The following is a 27,816-nucleotide window of genomic DNA, read 5'->3' on the forward strand; positions in this document are numbered from 1 at the left end:
TGTTGTTGTTGTTGTTTACATTTGCTGAAAGGCTTGGCCCCGAGAACCATTTTCAAAGCCTCGACTCATTCTGTATCACAATCTCTGATTAATGACAAAGGTGCCCCTGAGCATGTGCAGAACAATCAGCCTTCTATCTCTCTGTCTTCCTCAGTACACTTCAGATTGTGGGTCTGGATTACCTGGTTGAAAGTGGTAAAAAGAAGCATGCAGAACATCAAAACCGGATCCTCTTCAATATGCTTATTAAAAAAAGAGAGAGAATTCCACCCCTCCTCCATATCAAACCACAGCTAAAATCTACCACCAAGGGAATGACCCTTACAAATAATTAATACACTTGCCATTTGCTGCTGCCATAGTGAAAAACATGGATCAGACCATGGGGCCTAATAGATCCTGATTGTTTTCAATATGGGATCCTCCCCAAAACAGTGTCAAAACACACATTGCATCTGTCTTTACAGACTGAACTTTACACATCATGGAGTCTAGTCAAAAGTAAAACCCATTAGAATTAAAATAGATTCATCTGAATTTGCATGATCCCCCCAAAAAAAGATACCATTCCTCCAACCACTATCAAAGTTTCCATTTTGTAAACTATGATGTGCATAGAAGACTAATTTTGTTTACTTCTAATGGACCTATTCATGAAAGTCTAGTTGTATGCTTAGTTTACCATAAGGCTGAAGTAGGATAATAATTTTTCTAAATATAACAAATTACTTCAGCTTTTAAATTACAACGTTATGAAAGAGAACATTTGTGGCTATGGTGGAGCCAGTGCTTTCTGGCACTGCCATGATGCAAAAAGAAGGAACCAAGACATGGATCCTCATTAATTTTACACATATGCTCCCCATAATCTGTGCCAAAGCACATGCCGCATCCATACCCACAGAACTTTATAAACCACAAATCCTGCTCTTCACGGCACTGCCATGGCACAAAACATGGATCCGCTGTGGATCTTTTTTTACACAGCACCCCACCAAAACAAACCAAATTACAAGAGTATGTCCATGGCCACAAAATGCATAGTAAAATAATGGATTTGGTGCTTCATCGCCATAAAGCATGAATCCATGACTGCAATATATATATATATATATATTTGCTTTCATAGATTTTCACGGGTATAGGAATGCAGGTTTTGGTGTCCTCGGGTGTCTTCCCGTGTAAAAGTTGGGGTGTCTAGGCGACGTTTCGACGAGGTCTCACTCGTCATCTTCAGGCTGGTGCTTTCGGCTTCTTGTTACTGGAACAGAGCAGGATCTCAGTGTTTGAGTTCCTATAAATACTGTTGAGGAGGTGTGGTGTATAGCCTCCAATGTTCTGGGCCGAGAGGAAGTTCCCAGGCTAGTGTGTCTTTTCTTCTTTTGTTCCTTAATTGCTTGAGGGATATCTTGAGTGATTTCTTGAGTGATATCCTGAGTACCACTTAGGTGGGTCATTAGGTGTGGATTAGTTGCTAAAGCCTTTGTGTCTTGACCTCTTGAACTTTGTGAAGAGTTTTTCTGAGAAGATGGCTGTACTGCACTTAGTTGTGCTCTGGCTTGGCTTCGTGTATAGGGGCGAGCTGTGGTTTTGTGGCCTGTGCCAGCCAGATCTGTGTAGGGATTGCAGGGGGGTGCAGCATCCGGAGGTGCCACCATGGTTTGGCTACTGGATGGTGTCTGTAATTTATCTGTGGAGAGGGTCTGGGTTTGGGTCTGGTGTGGTTGATTGGTGATGGCGTTCTGTGTGCCTCTGGATCTGGTGTCAGTTTTTGTGGGGAGGGCTAATTTCCAGATGTCTGGCAAGCGGGATGTGTCGTCACGCTTGTTCATGTTGTGAGGGTGTTTCTCTATCTCGATGGCTTCCATGATTATTCTCTTGTGGTGATGTTCCATGTTAGAGAGCAATTTGGAATCTGCAAAATTAATTTCGTGTCCTGTTTCTTTCATGTGTTGGAAAAGAGAGGAAGTTTTTTCTTCTTTTTTGACGGCATTCTTGTGTTCTGCGATACGTGCATTTATTCGTCTGTTTGTTTGTCCAACGTACGTGGCTGGGCAGACTTTGCAGGGTATTTCATAGACCCCTTGGTTTTCCAACTGGATTTTATCCTTGGGGTTTCTGAGGATATTGGCTATCTTTTGGTTGGCGCAAAAGGCTGTTTTGATATTGTGTTTATGGAGGATTTTGCTAATTTTATCTGTAGTGCCCTTGATATAAGGAAGGAGGGCCATGCCATTGTTTTCTTCTGTGTCTTGGTTTTTGGGGGGTGTTTCTTTTTGGATTAGCTTCGTAACCCTGTTTTGCTGGTATCCATTGGCAATTAACACAATTGTTAACACAATTAACACAATTAAATTTCTCGCCAAGCAACTTCAGCCCTATGCAGAATCCATCTCTTCACACGTTCCAAACTCCTTCCAGTTCATAGAAACAATAAAGAAGCAAAACCTACATCCCAATGACCTACTTGTGAGCTTCGATGTTGTATCTCTCTTCACACAAGTGCCCATTAATGAAGCCTTGACAGCCATTCAAAACAAATACAATCCCCCCGAATACATCTTGGACCTGACCAACCACTGCCTAACCAACACGTACTTCATCCACAATGGACAAAGATACAAACAGATAGAAGGAGCACCTATGGGATCACCCCTCTCACCGGTCATCGCAAACCTGTACATGGAACACTTTGAAACCAATGCTTTAGACAAGTCAGAACACAAACCCAAACTTTGGCTCAGATATGTTGACGACACCTTTGTAATTTGGCCACACGGGAAGGAAAAACTGGACAGCTTCCTCACACATCTCAACAGCCTACACCCCAAAATACAATTCACTATGGAAATAGAAGCCAACAACCAACTTCCCTTCCTTGACGTCCTAATCTACAAAAAACCTGATGGCTCCCTAGGACACACTATCTACCGGAAAAAAACACACACCAACCGCTACTTACATGCACAATCACACCACCACCCTGCACAAATAAACTCCGTAGCCAAGACTCTCATCTCCAGAACCAAACGCCTGGCTGACAAAGACCACTTGACAACTGAGTTACAGAATCTCTCAAATGTGTTAATTGCCAATGGATACCAGCAAAACAGGGTTACGAAGCTAATCCAAAAAGAAACACCCCCCAAAAACCAAGACACAGAAGAAAACAATGGCATGGCCCTCCTTCCTTATATCAAGGGCACTACAGATAAAATTAGCAAAATCCTCCATAAACACAATATCAAAACAGCCTTTTGCGCCAACCAAAAGATAGCCAATATCCTCAGAAACCCCAAGGATAAAATCCAGTTGGAAAACCAAGGGGTCTATGAAATACCCTGCAAAGTCTGCCCAGCCACGTACATTGGACAAACAAACAGACGAATAAATGCACGTATCGCAGAACACAAGAATGCCGTCAAAAAAGAAGAAAAAACTTCCTCTCTTTTCCAACACATGAAAGAAACAGGACACGAAATTAATTTTGCAGATTCCAAATTGCTCTCTAACATGGAACATCACCACAAGAGAATAATCATGGAAGCCATCGAGATAGAGAAACACCCTCACAACATGAACAAGCGTGACGACACATCCCGCTTGCCAGACATCTGGAAATTAGCCCTCCCCACAAAAACTGACACCAGATCCAGAGGCACACAGAACGCCATCACCAATCAACCACACCAGACCCAAACCCAGACCCTCTCCACAGATAAATTACAGACACCATCCAGTAGCCAAACCATGGTGGCACCTCCGGATGCTGCACCCCCCTGCAATCCCTACACAGATCTGGCTGGCACAGGCCACAAAACCACAGCTCGCCCCTATACACGAAGCCAAGCCAGAGCACAACTAAGTGCAGTACAGCCATCTTCTCAGAAAAACTCTTCACAAAGTTCAAGAGGTCAAGACACAAAGGCTTTAGCAACTAATCCACACCTAATGACCCACCTAAGTGGTACTCAGGATATCACTCAAGAAATCACTCAAGATATCCCTCAAGCAATTAAGGAACAAAAGAAGAAAAGACACACTAGCCTGGGAACTTCCTCTCGGCCCAGAACATTGGAGGCTATACACCACACCTCCTCAACAGTATTTATAGGAACTCAAACACTGAGATCCTGCTCTGTTCCAGTAACAAGAAGCCGAAAGCACCAGCCTGAAGATGACGAGTGAGACCTCGTCGAAACGTCGCCTAGACACCCCAACTTTTACACGGGAAGACACCCGAGGACACCAAAACCTGCATATATATATATATATATATATATATATATATATATATATATGCAGGTTTTGGTGTCCTCGGGTGTCTTCCCGAACTCAAACACTGAGATCCTGCTCTGTTCCAGTAACAAGAAGCCGAAAGCACCAGCCTGAAGATGACGAGTGAGACCTCGTCGAAACGTCGCCCAGACACCCCAACTTTTACACGGGAAGACACCCGAGGACACCAAAACCTGCATTCCTATACCCGTGAAAATCTACGAAAGCAAATATCTCACCTCTACGGGGAGGAAACGTTCCAGCTGACAAGAACCTACGAGAAACTAGAAATCCGAAGAGCCACCATCTTATGTGATCTCTTGTTCCTACGCAACGGCCGAGACAACAACTTAATTCCCACATGCTTCCAACTTAAATTCCACTCTAAAACCCCAGCTACCGAAAGGATCCTGAAACGAACTGAACTATCCCTAATCAGAAACGAACTACACAAGAAAAGATACCTACTAAACCAAACCAACAAAGATCTGCTCACTCTTCACCTCAAACTCTGTAACAAAATCCACCCTGCACTCTGGGACAAATGCAAACAACTAGCCGTCTGGAGAGCTGAAACGGAGACCTCACATAAGACAGACACACACACCAACAAACTCCACAAACTAGAGAAACGCCAGAAGCCCAGCCACCCTCCACAACAACCCATGAAACAAACAGTACATAACATATCAGACAGGATCCTCACCTCAACTGAAACCAAAGTACTCTCCAAAGGTTTCAACTTTGCAGTCGCCCCGAGACGCATCCCCACGGAAAACATCATATGCGGAGTCGAAGCTAGCCTAACCAAAATCAACCCAGATGAAGCCAATAAAATCAGACTTGAAGTCACCAACATCCTCTGCTCCAGCAAACCACCCAGAAGCAATTTACACAAAGAAGAACAGAAAGCACTCACCAACCTGAGGAAAGACAACAACATAATCATTCTCCCAGCAGACAAAGGTAATGCCACTGTTGTGATGAACACATCGGACTACCAAGCAAAACTATCAAATCTACTCCAAGACCCTACCTACCAACCTATAAAAACAGATCCCACCACCTATCTGGAAAAAACCACCAAATCCAAAATAAAAGCCTCTCCTATCAGTGAAGAAATCCAGCTAAGAATCATCCCCAGAGAAAAATCATCCAGATGCCCCAAACTCTACGGCCTCCCCAAGATACACAAAGAGGGAACACCACTCAGACCAATAGTCAGCTCCATAGGCTCACCTCTACAAAATCTCGCTAAATTTCTCGCCAAGCAACTTCAGCCCTATGCAGAATCCATCTCTTCACACGTTCCAAACTCCTTCCAGTTCATAGAAACAATAAAGAAGCAAAACCTACATCCCAATGACCTACTTGTGAGCTTCGATGTTGTATCTCTCTTCACACAAGTGCCCATTAATGAAGCCTTGACAGCCATTCAAAACAAATACAATCCCCCCGAATACATCTTGGACCTGACCAACCACTGCCTAACCAACACGTACTTCATCCACAATGGACAAAGATACAAACAGATAGAAGGAGCACCTATGGGATCACCCCTCTCACCGGTCATCGCAAACCTGTACATGGAACACTTTGAAACCAATGCTTTAGACAAGTCAGAACACAAACCCAAACTTTGGCTCAGATATGTTGACGACACCTTTGTAATTTGGCCACACGGGAAGGAAAAACTGGACAGCTTCCTCACACATCTCAACAGCCTACACCCCAAAATACAATTCACTATGGAAATAGAAGCCAACAACCAACTTCCCTTCCTTGACGTCCTAATCTACAAAAAACCTGATGGCTCCCTAGGACACACTATCTACCGGAAAAAAACACACACCAACCGCTACTTACATGCACAATCACACCACCACCCTGCACAAATAAACTCCGTAGCCAAGACTCTCATCTCCAGAACCAAACGCCTGGCTGACAAAGACCACTTGACAACTGAGTTACAGAATCTCTCAAATGTGTTAATTGCCAATGGATACCAGCAAAACAGGGTTACGAAGCTAATCCAAAAAGAAACACCCCCCAAAAACCAAGACACAGAAGAAAACAATGGCATGGCCCTCCTTCCTTATATCAAGGGCACTACAGATAAAATTAGCAAAATCCTCCATAAACACAATATCAAAACAGCCTTTTGCGCCAACCAAAAGATAGCCAATATCCTCAGAAACCCCAAGGATAAAATCCAGTTGGAAAACCAAGGGGTCTATGAAATACCCTGCAAAGTCTGCCCAGCCACGTACATTGGACAAACAAACAGACGAATAAATGCACGTATCGCAGAACACAAGAATGCCGTCAAAAAAGAAGAAAAAACTTCCTCTCTTTTCCAACACATGAAAGAAACAGGACACGAAATTAATTTTGCAGATTCCAAATTGCTCTCTAACATGGAACATCACCACAAGAGAATAATCATGGAAGCCATCGAGATAGAGAAACACCCTCACAACATGAACAAGCGTGACGACACATCCCGCTTGCCAGACATCTGGAAATTAGCCCTCCCCACAAAAACTGACACCAGATCCAGAGGCACACAGAACGCCATCACCAATCAACCACACCAGACCCAAACCCAGACCCTCTCCACAGATAAATTACAGACACCATCCAGTAGCCAAACCATGGTGGCACCTCCGGATGCTGCACCCCCCTGCAATCCCTACACAGATCTGGCTGGCACAGGCCACAAAACCACAGCTCGCCCCTATACACGAAGCCAAGCCAGAGCACAACTAATTGCAGTACAGCCATCTTCTCAGAAAAACTCTTCACAAAGTTCAAGAGGTCAAGACACAAAGGCTTTAGCAACTAATCCACACCTAATGACCCACCTAAGTGGTACTCAGGATATCACTCAAGAAATCACTCAAGATATCCCTCAAGCAATTAAGGAACAAAAGAAGAAAAGGCACACTAGCCTGGGAACTTCCTCTCGGCCCAGAACATTGGAGGCTATACACCACACCTCCTCAACAGTATTTATAGGAACTCAAACACTGAGATCCTGCTCTGTTCCAGTAACAAGAAGCCGAAAGCACCAGCCTGAAGATGACGAGTGAGACCTCGTCGAAACGTCGCCCAGACACCCCAACTTTTACACGGGAAGACACCCGAGGACACCAAAACCTGCATTCCTATACCCGTGAAAATCTACGAAAGCATATATATATATATATATAGTACAATATGACAACACAGGTGATCTGTGCTTTGATAGTGGTTTTGATGGCATCCCATGTGAATATCCAGAGCATCCATTTCTTGGGTTCCCCCCCCCCTCTAGTGACACTTTGAAACCCCAGATCTGTGATTCTAAATTGTAGTACAAAAGTACAGATGTGGTCTAAGTTGACTTGTCTTGTATCAATAGCTTTGCATCATAGGTGCTGTGAAACACTGGATCCATGATTTTAATACAGTAGTATGATCTGTGAATATAGACACAATCGGTTGACACTGATATGTATAGCATCATTGCAAAAATCCACAGGATCCACGCTCCAGATGTATGGTTTTGCCTCATGATAGTGCCAACAAGCACTACCATCAATTATTTCACAGTCTGTCTGTGGATATCAATATGATCTCTGTAAGTTATTTGTGGTTTTTGAGACACTCCATATAAAAATCCAGATGACGAGTCATGTGTATGGACTATGACAGCGTCATCAAGTGCCAGAAATGTGATTTTTATGGTACGTTCTGTGTGCATTGACCAATGTTTTTGCATCAGAAAACACTGAAAGTGCACCTTTTACAGTTCAGTCCATCGAAACAAATGTGCTTGTAACTTGATGCCTGTTTGGGATTTATCTCTTGTAAAACTCATATGAGTTCCAGAGGATCCCTTTTTTATTTACTACACCCAATCCATGTCCTCTGTAAAATAGTGCAGGCCTCTGTGGAGCCTTTCCGGTCCAGAAATTTAGATCCCATACCTGAACCTGTGTGTGTGTGTAAGGCATCAAAATTCCATTGTCCAGTCTAAAATGTATCAATCATTTAAAAAATAAAATTACAATGCTTTACAGCACAAAAATAAAAGTTTTGAATCACAGATCCTGATGGGTCTTCATGATTTTTATAGGCAGATGCTTCATATCCATAATCTAATTACATTTCGTATCTGTATGAACAGACTGCACCATAAAAATAACTGATCCAGTGCTCCATAGTGCTGGTGCGGCACAGAACAGATTTGAAGCAGACACTTTTGCATGGGTTAGTGTGCATGTGATGTAAATGATCGGGTAATTATGTCAAGTATTTGTGTCGTTAAATTGTCACAAACTTTGCTGAACGTTGTATCCTTTTGGTTAGAAAACTGGTGCTTTTGAAATACGGTGTTTTAAATGCAAAAATAAATAAATTATCAAGTTGCTAAATAATTTTATTTAGTAAACACATTAACTGGCTCCACTATACTCTTGCTTTTGCTTAAATGGGGATGAAAAGGCCACTTTTCTGTGTGGTTCTGAGTCCAATAACATTGCTTCACTTTGACAGTGTATGTTCAATATTTAATTGGTTTTAGAAGAACGGTACTGAAGAGAGCTTTCTGGGTTAATTAAAGCTATTGAGAGTATGTAAGTTAAGTCAAACTTAAATATTCATTAGTTAGAGTAATTTTATAGCAAGTCTTTCCAAAAGGTAAATATTTAATTGCACTGCATTTTTCAGAATGAGGGTCCTTTCTCCCCCCGCCCCCCGCAAATATTGAAAATCTAGGAAATAAGATTATCTCAACATAGTTTAGGTATAGGTAATTGTTGCAAACCACTTTGACATTTTTAAAAATGAAATTGTAGTATATGAGGATTTTATTTATTTAAAAGCACTTAATAGTTCAAAAATATTTCTTTTATTATAAATAAAATAAGAAATATGTATGCAATACGTTAACTATTGTCTCTGCCAATTTCAGAAGTAAGTAAATGCCTAATACAGTGGTACCTCGCAAGACGAATGCCTCACAAGACAAAAAACTCGCTAGACGAAAGGGTTTTTTGTTTTTTGAGCTGCTTCGCAAGATGATTTTCCCTATGGGCTTGCTTCGCAAGACGGAAACATCTTGCAAGTTTGTTTCCTTTTTCTTAACACCGTTAATACAGTTGCGACTTGACTTCGAGGAGCAACTCATAGCACGCGGTGTGGTAGCCTTTTTTGAGGTTTTTAAAGACTTTGGTGATTTTTGAAGCTTTTCCAAAACTTTCACGACACCGTGCTTCGCAAGACGAAAAAAATCGCAAGACGACAAAACTCGCGGAACGAATTAATTTCGTCTTGCGAGGCACCACTGTATAAAACTCAAATACAATGGTCCTTAGCCAACAGTGGCTCTACACATGTAGGGGCTCTTTATTTTATTGAAATAGGATCCATGTGTACCGATGAAATACTGACGTACATTCAGACATAAGACATCTAAGACGACCTTTCTTTGTACTGCAAGGTCAACTCTCTGTATGTGTATCAATCTGAGCAACATGTTAATGCACACAACTGCATTTCGATCAGTGCCATAGGCTGCCATTAAATGATGTGTGTGATAAGTGTAGAGACAACTCTGCCTGCAGTCATAGCTTTTTTATGTAAATGTTACCGAGAGAACAAAGAACCTTACTCTTCCTGTCTTCTGGCATGAACTTTTGTTGACTATAGAGTCCACTTTGCCAGATGAGGAAGTCCACCAACGCTTCCCCCATAATAAATTTCTTAAAGGAGCCACAAGACAACAACACTTTGTTCTTTTTGCTGCAACACACACCTTGGCTACCAGTCTGGAAATAACTGAGATAATGTATGACGGATTCTTAGCACTTTACTTAAAGTACAATATGTATTTATTCATTTGATGGTTTTGTAGGTGGATTTGAAAATGGCTCGTCATATTAGAAACTGCTGGGTTTTAAGGATATGTGACTTTCCAGGCTAGGTAGAAATTTGATTTAGAATAATCTCAAAGTAGTTTCATGTTGCGATATTGTTGATTGATGCAGCAGTGGTTATTCTTGTAGGTTCTTGGTTGACGTACATTATGTAAGCTATGAAATGTGATTTTGTGTGTTTTTTATTATATTTTTCTTTGCAAGCATCTATTTCTGGGTTGTTGCCTTTGGTTATGATGGCTCATAGCAATCTGCCTGCATACAGAGAATAAATGTGCTACACTGAATATATCACATTGTACGAATATTTAAACATAGTAACTGGCAATGAAAGCATTTTTTCAAAGCCCATTTTAAACCTCTCTGGATTTTATTTTTGTACTAATTTAATTCTGAATACAATATTTGAATACATTTATCTAAATCCTTGTCACTGTAGACTATTTCTAGGATATTTTTCAGTCCCAGTTATATGTTTGAGCATTGCTACATGGCTTTTAATGGAGCTGTCATATACCATAATGGGCAAATGTTTACCTTTTTAAAATCATCTGCAGCTCAGTAAATGAAAACACACGTCTATTATCAAGGCAATGTAAGAAGCTTTTAAAGAAGTTGAATGTACAATAACTAACAATTAAAGTTATTTGAGCTGACACAAGGCTTTGAATCTGTGGGATTGGGGTGCTTCCAAATGGCGGTTTATTTTTGGAGTGTCTATGCAACATCATGACCATAAAAATGCCAGCCTGTACTTTCCTCCCCGCTTAAATATATATTTTTTCTTACCATGGTAAATCCAGCAAGTAAAAGTAGCTCATTATAACTCTGCAGTCACCACTGATATGGATTAATGAAATATATATACAGTGGTACCTCGGGTTACATACGCTTCAGGTTACATACGCTTTAGGTTACAGACTTCGCTAACCCAGAAATAGTACCTCGGGTTAAGAACTTTGCTTCAGGATGAGAACAGAAATCGTGCTCCAGCGATGTGGTCGGCGGTTCGAATCCCCGCGGCGGGGTGCGCTCCCGTCGTTCGGTCCCAGCGCCTGCCAACCTAGCAGTTCGAAAGCACCCCCGGGTACAAGTAGATAAATAGGGACCACTTACCAGCGGGAAGGTAAACGGCGTTCCGTGTGCTGCGCTGGCTCGCCAGATGCAGCTTGTTCCCACCAAAGCGGTACCTATTTATCTACTTGCACTGTGATGTGCTTTTGAACTGCTAGGTTGGGAGGTCAGGGACCGAGCAACAGGAGTTCACCCCGTCATGGGGATTCGAACCGCCGACCTTCTGATCAGCAAGTCCTAGGCTCTGTGGTTTAACCCACAGTGCCACCTGCATCCCTATCTATCTATCTATCTATCTATCTATCTATCTATCTAAGGTAAAGGTAAAGGGACCCCTGACCATTAGGTCCAGTCGTGACCGACTCTGGGGTTGCGGCGCTCATCTCGCTTTATTGGCCGAGGGAGCCGGCGTACAGCTTCTGGGTCATGTGGCCAGCATGACTAAGCCACTTCCAGACTAAGCCACTTCCACAACCAGAGAAGCCGACCTTCTGATTGGTAAGTCCTAGGCTCTGTGGTTTAACCCACAGCGCCACCTGCGTCCCTATCTATCTATCTATCTATCTATCATCTATCTATCATCTATCTATATCTACACACACACACACACACGTGTATGGTGAGTGCTTTCTCACATGTGTGATGAAGTTTTAGTGATATTATCTGCCACAACCTACTTCTGTTTCTTCCTTCTCTGAGCACAACCTGTTTTGTTTCTGCCAGCCCACAAAGCCAAATGAAATGCCTATTTTCACGGATTGCTGCATGCTGAAGGGGCACCTGAACAACCTGGTTCAGAGAAGCTATGGCCAAACTTGGCCCTCCAGCTGTTTTGAGACTACAATTCCCATCATCCCTGACCACTGGTCCTGTTAGCTAGGGATGATGGGAGCTGTAGTCCCAAAACAGCTGGAGGGCCAAGTTTGGCCATGCCTGTATCTCAGGATTTCAACATGGTAAATGTGGGAGATTACCTCAGAGACTGCAACCAGGATTCTGTATCTCAGGATTTCAACATGGTAAATGTGGGAGATTACCTCAGAGAATGTAACCACAGTCCATACACCAGAATTAATAATAATACAGAGGTCTTTCACAAGACTTAACATAATTTTGGTGTTTCGTTGCTGCTGAAGGTTTTGGAGAGGGTAGAATACATGGTTGTTCCATTAACAGTTATGAGGGTCTATGTGGCATTCCTAGTTTTCTCGATCATTGCCACTTACCCTGGTCCAACAGATCAAATGGCAGATCAGTACAGCCAAATAACATTCTTGCGCAAGACTTCAGTATAGTATTTGAAAAAACAAAACAAAACAAAATTATATTAAAATATATATTGTTCCTATTCTGCTTGAAATACACAATTCTCCATTTTGCCCATGGAAAAACAGCATAACTAAGGGCTGGTAACATTTGCTTGTGCACTTCAGGTGGAAATCTGTCCACACACATGTGTAAAGAAATACCACTTGTCCAGAAAAGGGTAATGAAGGATGAAGCAAGAGTGAGTGAGGAGAGGGACAAAAAACACAGTCCAGATTTATTCCGCAAAGCTCCAAACTGTTGTGGATGGCAAATGACTGCATAGCAATGAATATCCAAGTCTGAAAGAATGAAATGTGTGGAACCTAAGATGCCAGTCACACACACTGAAAAACAAGGTATGGTCAATGCATTCTTAATATAAAGTCCCACCTGGAATCAATCTTAGAACAGTAATTCAGCCTATATATGAGGATCCTATATCATAGCAATGTTGTAAACAAAATCTGCCCTTTTCCCTTATGGGGTATCCAAGAGCCCATATAGAGTCCTTATATAGGTTCCCTATTGGTAGGAGAAAATAACAGAGGCCAACCAGGGAATATTCAGAAGCAAAGCAACTAGTAAGCCTGATCTTTATTGATCTATTGCAACAGGTTCCTCACTCATCACACGAAGGACGGAGGAGGAACCCAGAACAATGGCGCACAAGGCCTTATATAGACATTTTTAATTCCCTGCCCTGGAGTTCAAGACCACCCCTCCATACATCATACCTACATCACAGAAGGGGTGTAACCTAAGACCACCCCCCAGATACATCATACCTACATCACAGAAAAGGTGGTCTAAAACAGAAATTTGAATGTTGTTTTTCTGTTTGCCAGGTTATCTGATTGTCTTTCCTGATTGTCTTTCCTGATAGTCTGTCACCTATTATCTGATTGTCTTTCCTGATAGTCTGTCACGCATTAAAATACTGATTACTCAATTCCTCAGACAATGAGAAGGCTCCCTGCCACCCCCCACCCCCAGTGCAGGGAAAACATTTGGTCAGTTTGGGAATCAAAATGGTTTCAGGTTAGTCTTCCTGTGCTGATCTATGTATGTGCTTGGTTGGTACACTTATGGACATTACCATATACAGTGGTACCTCGGGTTAAGAACTTAATTCATTCTGGAGGTCTGTTCTTAATCTGAAACTGTTCTTAACCTGAAGCACAGCTTTAGCTAATGGGGCCTCCTGTTGTCGCTACGCCACCGCTGCACGATTTCTGTTCTCATCCTGAAGCAAAGTTCTTAACCCGAGGTAATATTTCTGGGTTAGCGGTGCCTGTAACCTGAAGCATATGTAACCTGAGGTACCACTGTATCTAAGACCTCAAAATTCCTATCACAGCAAGAATCAGACTAATGCCCACCCATCCTCCCCGTTCCGAGTACAGGAAGATCTGAAGTAGAGCACAGTATTTCAGCTCTTGGGATGTTGACGGTGTCCACCTCCACCTCTGTTCAACCTGAATATTTGTAAGTAAGTTGAAAGCACCTTAAGTGATCTCTCAGTCCAAAGAAAACCAAAGTGCTGTGTGCCCCTAGATTGTCTGAGTGCTCGTGGTTCTGGGGAAAGTGTAATAATGCAATGAGAGACTGACTTTTCTTTTGCGTTTACATTTTGTTTTTCTTTTAATGCTCTCAGATTATTAATGATCAGAATGAATTTATCTCTTTGGTGCATTTATGGTTGCAATGCTCTCTTCATTTGCTGCGTTTTATGGGATATCAATTATTTTTTAACTTACTGCTATCACGGGGGAAAGTGCAAGTGGAGAAAAATAACTTTCTCCTATATGACTGATTCCTGGATGCCAGCACAGATGGCGTATTGCAACTGTAAGGATGCAAGTTGGAGTGGTAGAGTTGTTAAGGGATATATTTCCTTTTTTTAAAATGAGGATTTATAACCATATACGTCCCATTGGTGCTAATGGGAGCTGAATGCATATTTTTTCTATTTATGGAGCTGGCAGTAGTCTGCTGGAAATGAAGATGAGCAGCTGCACTGAATCAGATAAAATGAACATTTCATTTTTAGAGTAAAGGTCTTTTGCCTTTTGCATTAGAAAGTGTGTATCTGCTAGGAGTATGAAGTGGCTTATGAACCAGATTTGGGGTATCTCATTTTGGACCCTCCAAGCAGGGGTGCCAACTTGAATACAGTGGTGCCCCGCAAGATGAATGCCTCGCAAGACGGAAAACCCGCTCGATGAAAGGGTTTTCCGTTCGCGATGCGCTTCGCAAGACGAATTTCCCTATGGGCTTGCTTCGCAAGACGAAAACGTCTTGCGAGTCTCGCCATTTCCCCCCCGCTTCCCCCCCTTTTTCTAAGCCGCTAAGCCGCTAATAGCCTTTTAGCAGCTAAGCCGCTAAGCCTTTAATAGCCGCTAAGCCGCTAAAAGCGCTAATCCGCTTAGCCGCTAATGGGGTTGCTTCGCAAGACGAAAAAACCGCTAGACGAAGAGAATCGCGGAACGGATTCTTTTCGTCTTGCGAGGCACCACTGTAAAATGGGGGGGGGGGCAAGTAAGCCCTGCCCCACATAATCACATGACATGGCACCCCCCCCTTTGAATGGCAATGCCCATCAACGTTGCAGGGGCCCACCCCCCTCAATATTTTATTGGGGCCCTTGGTTCCTAGGAGTCGGCTCCAAGGCCTCCAATTGAAGCTTGGGATTCCCTGAAAGTCTTTTGCTCTGTCAACTCGGATGGAATAAAAACACTGCAGACATTTGGGTGTATGTGTGCAAAAAGCAAAAACCAAGCTGTTAACTTGGCTGGAATGAAAACCTGAAGGGAGGGCGTTCCCCAGGGCGGGCGCCACTACCGAGAAGGCCCTCTGTCTGGTTCCCTGTAGCCTCACTTCTCGCAATGAGGGAACCACCAGAAGGCCCTCAGAGCTGGATCTCAGTGTCTGGGCTGAACGATGGGGGTGGAGACGCTCCTTCAGGTATACAGGACCAAGGCTGTTTAGGATATCCTAATCATGGATCTCCTGTGTTACATTTAGTCTGGCCCTCAGTTGTACTAGGCCAATGCCGGGAAGTGTAAGCAAATGGGGGAGGGGGGAGGCTTTGAGGCAGTTCCAGGAAGCTGAAGCTATGGGAAAGGGAATGTAAAACTTGGTGGATAATATTTATGTGTCTTGGAACATATAAAAGTTACCGCAGTGTGGAAAGAGTTCAGATTATATATAATTTTTCATTTTATAGCGGCATTATTACCGGAGACAGGTTTATATTTGGTAGCAGCTGTTCTCCAAAATGTCACATTGACTGAATGCTGGAGCCAATGCAGAGTTTTGAAACCTAAAGGGAATAATCTTCTTTATGTGTCCAGATAGGAATTACACAATGTAGTAAGAAGTGATTTATTTATTGTCCAATCAATAAAAATGTGAGATGTGAAGGGGAATTCTATAAGCCACACTATATTCGTAGTGAACGAATGGTTCTATGCTCACCCCAACCCTGAGGAGAAAAGCAGTTTTGTTTCAACGAGTCAGTGATTAGGGAATATCTTTGTACCTATAGAGATTTGAATTTACTATGTTTCCCTTATGACCATTCCTTCAACTAGCGCTGGCCCAAAATCTGTCTGCAGTTTATCAAAAGTTGTCTTCCTCTGAGACAGAGGCTTCCATTTTTATGTTTCCATTTTTATACCTCGTTCCAAGGACAAATGAGAATTTCTTTAGAAAATTCTAAATGAGGGTTTTGAGCTTACCTTACCATTGCGAAGTAGCCAGGAGTGGTGAATTCATTTTACTTTCCAGTAAACACTTCTTCAGCACTTCAGCCTATCTGGTTGCCCCTGTATCTTGGAGGAAAACAGAGGGAGACTGTGGGAGAACCAAATCAGTTAGCCTGGAAATGTGTGGCAAGGGGTTCATGATTATTTGAGCCATGCAAACATATGGGACAACCAGGGCATTCACTAATGTTGCTAATATAGTGATAGAGAGCTCAACAAAAGTTTGTGATGGGAAGAGTAGAGAGTCCCCAAGGGGCCCAAAAACGTGTTCTTCTTATTAGAGGATTCCATGGGATCACGTTTGGAGAATAAGAAGGAATTTGGTGGAAGCAGAACACGGCCTTATTCCTGCGAGGCTGAGCAATTCTGATAACCATGCACTTAAAGTTGTTCCATGTCAACGGATGGGGATGACAACACATATCGAGATGATGGAACAATTTCAAGCGCATAGCCTACCTTTGTCAGAATATGGCACAGAGACAAACAATGAACAAGGAACAGAAATATGTTTCTGGAGAAATTGCCACCCTGGGCTCCTTTGGGAGGAAGCGCAGAATTAATAACGTTCAATACATACATACATACATACATACATACATACGAAAATCAAAAAGACATCCACATCTCACTTTCTTTTCAAAACATGCTAGTATGGATTGAACATAGGATTGCCCGCCGATAAAAGAAACCTCCCTTAACAGATTGGTGGGGAAATAAAAGTAAGCGCTGAAGGCATCAGAGAAAAACAGACTAAGGAATTCCATCATCTGCTGCAGCAGCAGCAATAAACAGCCCAGACCTAAAGCTGGCAGCTAGCTCAGACATGAGCGTTTTACTGCCTTAGAGCACAGAGAAGAAAGGTTTGGATGTTTCTCCCTCTGTGTGTTGGCGTGTGTGATCATTTGTGCATTGCCTTTCTGAAAACAGGCACTTCATAACTAAAGGTTGTATTTATAGATAAAAACTTATGATACATCGGGTTTTATGTTGGTTGGAAGATGTTCTCTGAGGTTCAGAACAGAGCACTCCTGGACCAGCTTTGATTGCTATGCATCATTAGCTGGTGAAGATGAGCCAGGCTGGGATCTTCCTTGGGAAGTACAGTGGTACCTCAGGTTAAGAACTTAATTCGTTCTGGAGGTCTGATCTTAACCTGAAACTGTTCTTAACCTGAAGCACCACTTTAGCTAATGGGGCCTCCTGCTGCTGCCACGCCACCGGAGCACAATTTCTGTTCTCATCCTGAAGCAAAGTTCTTAACCCGAGGTAATATTTCTGGGTTGGTGGAGTCTGTAACCTGAAGCGTATGTAACCTGAAGCGTATGTAACCCAAGGTAAAAGGTAAAGATAAAGGGACCCCTGACCATTAGGTCCAGTCGTGACTGACTCTGGGGTTGCAGCACTCATCTTGCTTTATTGGCCGAGGGAGCCAGCATACAGCTTCCGGGTCATGTGGCCAGCAGGACTAAGCCGCTTCTGGCGAACCAGAGCAGCGCATGGAAACACCGTTTACCTTCCCACCGGAGCAGTACCTATTTATCTACTTGCACTTTGACGTGCTTTTGAACTGCTAGGTTGGCAGGAGCAGGGACCGAGCAACGGGAGCTCACCCCGTTGCGGGGATTTGAACCGCCGACCTTCTGATTGGCAAGTCCTAGGCTCTGTGGTTTAACCCACAGTGCCACCCAACCCAAGGTACCACTGTACTATAAATTATTGGGGAAGGAGGTGAGCCTATTAAGCTGGTCCCTATGCAACCAAAACATCACCATTGACACACAAGAGGGAGGTATTTGCAGACGTAGGGGGAAACCCCGGTTTGCGCAACTAGAAAAAAACAGTCTTCAGGGTGGGAAGTCTAGCTTTGGGGAAAGGAGACGTCATGTTCTGCAGCCATGAGATTTTGACTGCCTGGTGCCAGGTGGAATGAAAAATGGAGTGGTTGTATCAGAACAGAGTGTGCTTCACATTGCGTGGACAGGCGGAGTCCCCCAAACCCTGGGCGGCCCCCATGTGGAATAACGACTCAAGACAATGTGCTATGGGAATAAAATTGGCCACAACTTTATTATGTTTCAGATGTGGGTAGACCTTGGCTCAGGCACTGGGCGTTTATCCCTCCCAGTCCCCCCTTCCGGGGATCTGGGGAACATCAGGGTTATCCAGTGTGTGTGTGGGGGGGGGGTGGCCTGGCTCTGGAGAACATATGTTCAAGCAGAGAGAGGCCACCTCTGTCGCAGGGGAGAGCAATGACAATCTCTAGGCGTACAGCCAAAGCCTCCCCTCAAACAACCCCTTTAACGGGGACCCCTGGTATCGCTGCCGCAAAGAGGAGAGGGGCGTGGGTCACCGCTGCATGCCCTCCCCCCAATTCAGGGAAGATAGACTAAAGGATTCCACCCAAGGCCTGAAACTGCCAAAGTTGTGACGTTTTGCTATGGGAAAGGCAAACCTGCCAATTCAGGAGCATTCCTTTCCGGCCATTCAACAGTGACCTTGACGTAGCAGCGCCCGCGTACCTGTGGAGAAGAGGTTAACCTGCAAAAGAAGTCTTAACTGAGGGTGGGTAGGGTGGGAGAAGCTCTGGAGCCAACTGACGATTCCCAGGTAAGATCCTCCCCTATTGTGTGGGCAGGTGGTCCCTCCCCCTACCTGGCCTGATCACCTTGGCAACGCCTCCCCAGGCAGGATTGGGCAACTGGCTGAGGTAGGCGGAGACCTCCAGGTATCCCACCTGGGGAAGGCGAAGCCAAGCCTTTGCTAATGGTGCCGCATAGGGTCCAGGGGGCTGCGCGCGACCACACAAAGGGTCCCCCCGTTTAATGTGGGGAGCGGTCATTGTGACATTTTGTTGTCAGGTCCACTCATATCCCTGAATACCAAATATTTGGCTTCATGCCCTCTCTTTGTATGCTTTTTGGGGGCATCTGGTTGTCCATTGTTTGAAACAGGATCCTGGACCACAGGCGCTTCTGGTCTGACTCTTATCGAGCAAACGTCTACATTTTAATTAGTCCAAAAAGGGTTTTAGCCTTGCAATCACCAGGGAAGTTTCAAAAGCAGTTGTAAACAGGCATGAAAATGTGTGCATGGGGCTTTAATTGCACTAGACCAGGGGTCAGCAACCTTTTTCAGCCGTGGGCCGGTCCACCGTCCCTCAGACCATGCTGTGGGCTGGACTATATTTTGAAGGGGGGAAAAGAACAAATTCCTATGCTCCACAAATAACCCAGAGATGCATTTTAAATAAAAGGACACATTTTACTCATGTAAAAACACACTGATTCCTGGACCGGATTGAGAAGGCGGTTGGGCTGCATCCGGCCCATGGGCCTTAGGTTGCCTGCCCCTACACTAGACTAACAGAAGCCCCTTAAGTGAACCTAAGTAGCTTTTTGGATTCTGACTACAATAATTCACTATGGTTCTTATCCAGGACAAAACATATTTCATACATAAAAAGCAATTCACAGATCCCTCCAGTATTCATGACCCAGATTTCTTTCTTTTTTATTAGGTTCCCTGCTGTTTGTTTGGATGAATGGAAGCATAAAATAGTGAATTATAGTCTATTTGTTTCTTAAGAAAGATGAGACTTTGTTGAAGGTTTCTTGTTCACTTTCAGTTCAGAATTGAAAGGTTCATTAGAAAGAAGAAGGGAGGGTTTTATTTGGTTCCATAAACATTTCAATATCATCGGAGCTAATCTAAACGAAGAAAACGAGGAGGATTGGAGAAACTATGCAGTGGAAATTCAACAGCAGCCCACAGAGAAAACTTTGCAGAAGAAAACATGAATCACCTGTTTATAGCAGCAATGACGGAAGACCAAAACAATTGTATCAATATTCCACAGCAACTTCAGGCTCATGCTGAAAGCAAGTTATGAAAGGGGAAATCAGAAGGGAAATCAAACTTGGAAATAACGTGAAACTTACACCAAGGAATCTGTTGCCTTAAGCAACCATTTCAAAGTATCCCCATAGGATATGGTAAAATTTCAATCAAGCTGCAGAGTAATGCTATTGCTGTCAGGGAACTGATGTTTCTTAGTTCCTTGGGTAATAATTTAAAGACAGTTTCCCTGTATGTTTTACAGGAACAAATGGGGGAGGGGAGTAACAAAGCCCCTTACTGCTCATTTTGTGTTCTCAACCTACTGATACATTTTGGTTTATTTGATTTATCATCCCAGGGTGGTTTACAATGCAGTTAAAACACAATACCACAATAATGAAATATAGAATGACATAATTAATGTATGTAAACAAATAGCACAGATTGATTTTAATTATGTCATTGTGTATTGTTGCTGTATCTTTGTTACATCGCCAGCACGCTTGAGATGGTAGACAATTTTGTCTACCTGGGTTCCACCATTGCGTGTTCAGACCTTTAAACCTCCCCCTTAAATAAATTCAGACAAGACTCAAATTTTGGTTTGGTTTTTGGCAGAATTTAGGCCACAACTTTATTGATTACAGCAAGTGAATTGTTGCATAGGCTCTGGTTCAACTAGCTCCCTGCACCGTTGCAGGTAGCGCTGACCCAGGGCACCAGCATAGGCCAGCCTAGGGTGAACACCTGAATAAGTGGAAAGTCAGGAACAGGCTATCTCCACCACCCAAATGCCCCCCTGGACTCAGGCATGGGCACAATCCCCTCACAGGAGTTGACCAAACCATCGAGTCCCTGGATTCCTTTTAACAGAATACCCTTCACATAGGGATAGTGAGAGCATTCTCCCATCCCTATCACCTGAACCAGAGCCTATCCGCAACCTTACAAGTTGTGACAATTTGCTATGCAACAGGCAAAACCCAAATGGCACCAGCCAATCAGCCAAGTGGGGGAAATTCCTGCTGTGCCCCTGTCCCAACGACAGACAGCACACAACGGCATAGCAAGGTCAAGCAGACAGCCCTAAATATAGGGAGAGGTGTGCAGGTGTTTCGATGGGTCACATGCATAGGTATATATAGATCCCTTGATCCGTTTAGTTGGCATCCCATTGGCCTGATTAAACCCAGCATCAAGGGGCCTACCAATTGGGTGTTGTGGCTAATCAATCAACCCACCCAAAACACAGGGTTTGGTTGCCAAGTCTCAACGCAACATGTGCCCTCTTTAAGGGAGGAGCCGATTAACCAGCAACCTGTTCCATCGCCACTGATGCACTGCATCAGAAAGATTTTGGGCATCACAAGGAAGGACAGAGTCTCAAACAAATATTTGCTCTCTAAAGCTCACATTCCCAGCATGTTCGTACTGCCGTCTCAGCGACGTCTACACTGCAAGATGGCAGGATCCCCAAGGAAGTGTTTTACAGGGAGCTGGCTTCAGGTATCAGGCCTGTTGGCAGACCAACTCTGTGTTACAAAGATGTCTCGAACGTGACATGAAGGCTGGCAACATCAGCCCTGTCCTGTGGGAATCCCTTGCAAGCGACCGCGGTGTCTGGAGACAAACAGACTGGTCATGTATCCATAGCAGTGACCAGAGGAGGCATGACCGCTGGGAGGAGCACAGAGAAGAAACGCCATGGTGCATTTGCAACAGCACAACTGGACACATTCATCTGCCTCAGCTGCAACAAAACATGTCTCTCCTGTATTATTATCCACAGCAGATATTTTATGACAGCCAACTTTTCCATTTAGTGGGGAATATTGTCATTTAAGGGACGCGGGTGGCGCTGTGGAACGTGGGTGGCGCTGTGGGTTAAACCGCAGAGCCTAGGACTTGCCCATCAGAAGGTCGGCAGTTTGAATCCCCGCGACAGGGTGAGCTCCCGTTGCTCGGTCCCTGCTCCTGCCAACCTAGCAGTTCAAAAGCACCTCAAAGTGCAAGTAGATAAATCGGTACCACTCCGGCGGGAAGGTAAACGGCGTTTCCGTGTGCTGCTCTGGTTCGCCAGAAGCGGCTTAGTCATGCTGGCCACATGATCCGGAAGCTGTACGCTGACTCCCTCGGCCAATAAAGCGAGATGAGCGCTGCAACCCCAGAGTTGGTCATGACTGGATCTAATGGTCAGGGGTCCCTTTACCTTTACCTTTATTGTCATTTTAAAAAATCATTTATGTTAAAGCAGCATTCAGGAATGAGCGCATGGTGGGTGGGTGTAGGCATGAACAGGTCTCTCTCCTAAGCCCTGCTTAAAAAAAATTCCAGTATGGTTTGTAGATCATTTAGAATGCATCAAGGACTTTTAGCTGGGAGTTGAAGATAACCACATGAGCTGTTCTGTCATCTTTCCTGCTAAGCCTGTACTGTTTGGAGTGTCAAGCTTTCAGATCACAATGAAACTAAATTGCCAGCAAGCCTTGATTCTGTCTGAAAGGCTGAGGTGGGGAGGAAAAAATAGCAGCAAAGCACCTGGGTCTTTTGAAGACCAATTCTTCAAAATGTGTAAAGCATTCACATATCACAGGAGATGAGAACGGGATTGCCAGACAGGCAGATGAAAAGGGGGAAATTCATTTCCTGCTTCATCACAACTGCGTTGCATTTAATAACAGGTCTGCTATCTGGAATTGAAGATCTCTTGGCTTTTTGTGTGCTAGCAGTAGTGGATATTCTTCTATTTTTTTCAAATAAAAAGTAACACTTTTGTAACTAATAGAGATTCCACCGTGTGTGTGTGTCAAATAAAGCATGTATACATCATGATTTAAATGTGGAAGAACATGTATTTATTTACTTACACTGAGATCCTCTGCACATTTAACCTGTCAATAAGCTTCCTTGTACACACTTACTTCTGAGTAAACATTCACAGGATTGTGCTATTGCTTACTTAGGCTGCTGTTCTAACCTGGCAATAATCCCTACTGAACCAACTGTGTCTTCTCTGTGATTTAGGCAGTACCTAGTTGATGCCACCTAATCAACATATAGTAAAGGAAAAACATTATAAAACCTTGTGAATGCAAGATAATTCATAGAATCATAGGGTTGGAATAGACCACAAGGGCCATCGAGTGCAACCCCCTGCCAAGCAGGAAACACCATCAGAGCACTCCTGACATATGGTTGTCAAGCCTCTGCTTAAAGACCTCCAAAGAAGGAGACTCCACCACACTCCTTGGCAGCAAATTCCACTGTCGAACAGCTCTTACTGTCAGGAAGTTCTTCCTAATGTTTAGGTGGAATCTTCTTTCTTGTAGTTTGGATCCATTGCTCCGTGTCCGCTTCTCTGGAGCAGCAGAAAACAGCCTTTCTCCCTCCTCTATATGACATCCTTTTATATATTTGAACATGGCTATCATATCACCCCTTAACCTCCTCTTCTCCAGGCTAAACATGCCCAGCTCCCTTAGCCGTTCCTCATAAGGCATCGTTTCCAGGCCTTTGACCATTTTGGTTGCCCTCCTCTGGACACGTTCCAGTTTGTCAGTGTCCTTCTTGAACTGTGGTGCCCAGAACTGGACACAGTACTCCAGGTGAGGTCTGACTCTATTCTGTGTTGGCTTATTGGATATTGTTTAGGGATAGGCTTGTGTTTTACCTTGGTTTCAAGCACCTACAAGATCTCTTATTTAAATGCTGAACAAGCTATCAATCGGCAGAGATATTTTATGTTAAATGGTTTGGTAGTCTCAGTCCATCAAGTATCAACTCATGCAAGCTGATTCCCATGTCACAGGAATGTCTGCCAATTCAGGAAAATGCAACAAAAGAAGTTGAAGGAAAACTGCAGGATCTAGTTATTTTATGAGACATTTTATGCAGTAAGTGATGAATAAAAGTAAATCATCACTTAGTTGAAGATAAAATCCCCACACAGATAATCAACATATGTACTGTATTACATTTTGCCCAGGTACAAAATAATAATTTGGTCCCTAGCTGGGACCATCAGTGGAAAACCTGGTGATTAAATGTGCACTTTCTTCAGGTTTTGCTCCTGAGATTATTTCTTCCACATCAGACTTGGGGGGAGGGGGGATAGCATGAGAGAGTATGGAAGAATTAAGTGCTGCTTCTGCCTCCAAAGGTAATGAATTATCCAAATTCGATCAACAGCTCAGTAATCAACTGAGTTGTGCATACTACCTCTGGTTCTGAAATGGGAATTCTGAAATTATAGTGCCCTTAATTCAAGAGCTCTCGTGAGAAGGAATATGCAAAGAAAAGATTAACACTCCCTTTATCTGAAGCCTTGATGTTAGAGGGGAAACTGGAGTCTCTGAAGTAAGAACATAATGTTATAGATTGGGGGGGGGGAGTCCCCTCCCAACCATAGAAATTAATAAGTGGTATGATTTTGATTAATTGGGATATGGATGAAAGTACAAGCTGCAGAACTGTGTCAGACAAGGAATCCCTGGGCTGGCTTATGCAAACCAGATGTTGCCAAAGTGATGGGGGGGTGTTTGAAGTGAGGCAAAAAGAGATATATTTTTTAGAAAGGTGTTCTGGGAAGAAGAAACAGGGGAGGGGGAGCTGGGATCCATCTTGGGCAGGCTGGCTGAAGGCTGACTGGGAGAGATGCCTTGGACTCCAGGCCTGCATTGCTGTGGGGGACAAGCCCCTCTTGAAAAGACCATGCTGTAAGATCTGGACTGCCTCCATGCAGACTGAAGGCATGAATAGATGCATAAACCATATTTCTTAAAGCTATGGCCGTCTCTACCGTGTCTTGGTTCTCCAAAGGAACACAGACCCAGGGTGAATGCCTGAAACCCTCTGTAATCTTACTACAGAGGTGGGCACCCAACTTTTGTAACAATAAGAAGAGGCTGTTAATCAGGCCAATGGCCCACCTAGTCCAGGTTCCTGTTCTCATAGTGGGCATTCAGAGGTCTATGGCAAGCCTGAAAGCAGGACCTGAGCTCAGCAGCAATCTCCCCACTTGTGATTCACAGCAACTGGCAGACTGCCTCTGACAGTAGAGATACAGTGATGATATAATAATAATAATAATAATAATAATAATAATAATAATAATAATAATTTTAATTATTATCATCATCATCATCATCATCATCATCATCATCATCATCATCACCATCATTATCATTATTATATTTGTACCCCGCTGGTTCATGTATACACTCTTGTTTTTTATGCTATCTTTCATTGCATTGACTCCACCTTAATAATAATAATAATAATAATAATAATAATAATAATAATAATAATAATATTTATACCCCACCCATCTGGCTGGGTGGCTCACAACAGAATATTAGTAATAATAAAAAAGTGATAAAACACCAAACATTAAAAACTTCCCTAAACAGGGTTGCCTTCAGATGTCTTCTAAAAGTCAGATAGTCACTTATTTCCTTGACATCTGATGGGAGGGCGTTCCACAGGGCGGGCGCCACTACTGAGAAGGCCCTCTGCCTGGTTCTTTGTAACCTCACTTCTCGCAGGGAGGGAACTGCCATAAGGCCCCTGGAGATGGATGTCAGTGTCCAGGCTGAACGATGGGGGTGGAGACGTTCCTTCAGGTATACTGGGCCGAGGCCATTTAGGACTTTAAAGGTCAGCACCAACCCTTTGAATTGTGCTTGGAAACGTATCGGGAGCCAGTGTAGGTCTTTCAGGACCAGTGTTATATGCTCTTGACGGCCACTCCAGTCACCAGTCTAGCTGCCGCATTCTGGATTAGTTGTAGTTTCCGGGTCACCTTCAAAGGTAGCCCCACGTAGAGTGCTTCTGACCATTGGACTGCACTATCCTTAACTACTGATGGTTGGCTCATGCCTCATACATATTTAGTGACCTTGGATTCAATTTAGTGAAATTGGGTACAACTTGTGACCCACTAAGCAGAACACAGCCCGCCCGCCATATGGTACTGCGGCCTGCCAGCTGCTTGTTACGTCCACTTCCTGTTTTTGTAGTCCTAGGTAGGCATCAAAAACAGAAGGTTTTGGTAACCAGCAAATGTGACATCTAAGCTGCATTCAACTACAAGTTTAGAAGGCCATCTTTGGTACCTGACAGTCCCATAACCTATTGTCAGGGAACTGCCATCAGCTCAGAGGCAAAAGGTGGAAGGGCAGTTGGGTTACAGGGAGCCTCCAAAGATCGTGCGAAGCAGCACTTCCTCCGCGGAGGAGGGAAGCCATGCCTCCAGTCGGGAAGGGGTGCAGGGCTCGGAGGATGCAAGGGGGAGCCACAGCACCGAGCATGAACAAAGTGCTGGCGATGTAAGGAACAGATAGGAACATACTACCATATGTGGTGGTCCTGTCTAGAGATACAAAGATTTTGGAACATGATTTATGAAGTGATAAAGAGATTGATAAAAACTACATTTAGCAAGAAACCGAAATAATTTTTACTAGGAATGGTTTCAGATAACATTCCCAAAAAGAAAACTAGGCTATTTATGTATGCAACGTCAGCAGCAAGGGTTATAGTGGCAAAACACTGGAAAGATAAAAATACACCCACTAAAGAGGAATGGGTAGTCAAAAAAACAAAACAAAACAAAAAAACAAAACAAAGAGCAGTCGGTTCACGCGCAGAGAGGGGAGGCGTAGGATGGGGGTCAAAAGACTACTCTGCTGGGGAAAGTTTAAGGACCGCCCACTCCCAGATTCTGCTAGCGACTGAGAAGACATGGAATTGAGTTGATCTGCATTGTGAATGTTTTGGACAGATAATAAAGCCTTGAAAAGACCAACGGGGAGTTTTGCCTGTTTGCTCTTGAGCAACCACGCCGGCACTCATAACACCTATGCTAGACTGTTCCATGAAATAGCTACCAAAACAAACAAAAATCAGTTTTAAAAAACTGAATAAAAATGGGGTCAAGGATATGACCTTTGGAAATGGCAGGTTAGCACTGACCTTCCTTCTGGGCTTAACTTACTGCACTGTCAAATGGGATCAAACCAAGAAGGCTTTCCAGGATACTCAATAACCCTCTCTGTACTAATGGAAAGCATACCGCCACATCTCTCCGCACAGTATTGATATTACAGCAAGAGGAAAACCCTTTAATAAATCCTTCGTAATGTGGCTTCACTGAAGAATCCTTATCTTTTTTTATAGATTACCATGAGCCAGAAAGTCTGGGCAATAGCTTAAAATGGCAAAAAACCAATTACAAAGTCAGCAAATGGAGAAAGCAGTTTTTAACCTGTCTAGGCTTGGGCAACTCACCGTTCATTCGCTATATTACCGATAGCCTTGTCTTGTCAATTTTTCCAGGAGTTGCAAGCTTCTCAATAATTCCTCTCTACAACCGAGTAACTTGTGGCATTTCAATCTTAGCTAGGGGAAAGGAAAAAAAAAAAAAAGAGAGAGAGAGAGTCAATAGCTTCTTGTCTGGGTGAGCACTCCCGGGAACACAATTTATACTTGCAAGTTTTAAAGTGTTGGCTAACATTGGAAGATGTATTTATGAGACCATTATTTTCATCCCCCAGGAAGGAATCTGTCTCTCGCTGCAATCTTTTGTCTTTAGTAGCCCCAACTAATAATGCCCTTGCTTTATCACTCGG

The 27,816-nt window shown here is 43.5% G+C and overlaps 1 long non-coding RNA gene across 1 annotated transcript; it reads right to left on the reverse strand.

Moving 5' to 3' along the window:
• LOC114604656 (uncharacterized) lies at positions 1-27,600 on the reverse strand. The gene is made up of 3 exons (XR_013394279.1): positions 27,476-27,600; positions 16,322-16,408; positions 1-182 (listed from the first exon to the last, which is right to left on the reverse strand). It is a non-coding gene; the product is annotated as an uncharacterized LOC114604656 (long non-coding RNA).
• Positions 27,601-27,816: the final 216 nt, after the last annotated feature.

The sequence above is a fragment of the Podarcis muralis genome, chromosome 9 (assembly GCF_964188315.1).
Source record: "Podarcis muralis chromosome 9, rPodMur119.hap1.1, whole genome shotgun sequence".
NCBI classification, from domain to species: Eukaryota; Metazoa; Chordata; class Lepidosauria; order Squamata; family Lacertidae; genus Podarcis; species Podarcis muralis.